This window comes from Nothoprocta perdicaria, unplaced genomic scaffold, assembly GCF_003342845.1.
Source record: "Nothoprocta perdicaria isolate Ctin4 unplaced genomic scaffold, notPer1 scaffold_59, whole genome shotgun sequence".
Taxonomy (NCBI): Eukaryota; Metazoa; Chordata; class Aves; order Tinamiformes; family Tinamidae; genus Nothoprocta; species Nothoprocta perdicaria.
The window spans coordinates 4,084,845-4,085,773 of NW_020455854.1; positions in this window are offsets into that span (position 1 = coordinate 4,084,845).

Below are 929 nucleotides of genomic sequence, written 5' to 3' on the forward strand. Positions count from 1 at the left end.
GCGTGCTGCTGGGCAGGGCAGGAAAGATGTGGAGGGCAGCAGGAGCTCCCCGCACGGGGCAGGTCCTTACCCAGACAAGCGCTGCTGCCTCTGGTACTGCTGGAGGAGCCTCCGGGCGGCTTTCTGCASCTCCTGCTCCAGAGAGCTCCTCGCGCTGATGGGCGGCACAGCCTGCGCTCCCCGCCGCCACGAGCTCCTGCCACAGGGAGAGGCCACAGATCCTCCCTTAGCCTGGGCCTGGGAGCCCTCCTGCCCCCTCCATGCCGCAGCCCCAGCACACGTGGCCACGTGGCTACCCTGAGCCCCTTGGCCCCCCACTGCTTGTGGCCTTGAAGTCAGGGCAGCACCGAGGCTCCCGGAGGGAAGGTCTGCCCCGTCCTGTGGGCTCCCTGCCATGGCCGCGGGTGCCGCGATCAGTGGGGTGGATGAGTCAGGGGCAAATGGGACATCCCGCCCATGGGGACACAGGCACGGGGCTCTGCCAGGCCTTGCTCACAGCCCTGCACACTTACGCGTTCTCAGCCTCAGGCAGCTGAAAGGTGACCCTCTTCCCGTGAGAGGGCCGATTCCCCCGTCTCAGGATGGATTTGGGCTGTTTCTTCGGCCCATCAGGAGGATGGGGAATCCTTTGCAGCCCAGCACCCGATTGCTGCTGAGGAAGCCAGGCAGAAATGAGTGTGAGAGCAGAGGGGCTCTTTCCCACCACGCTTGCATGGAGGTACCCCCAGYGCCCATGCGRTGCYTCCAGCACAGCCTATCCTTGCAAATTCCTCCCCAGAGCGCGCCCAGCCTGGCTGCCCTTCCCTTTCCTGGTCTCCAGGTTTCTGGAGCCCACCTCCCAAGCTTAGATGGAGAAGCTCCTTCCCAAGGGGACCCCAAGCGTGTCCTGTGCCAAGAAAGACCTTACCTGATGGTCCCAGATTCCTCCA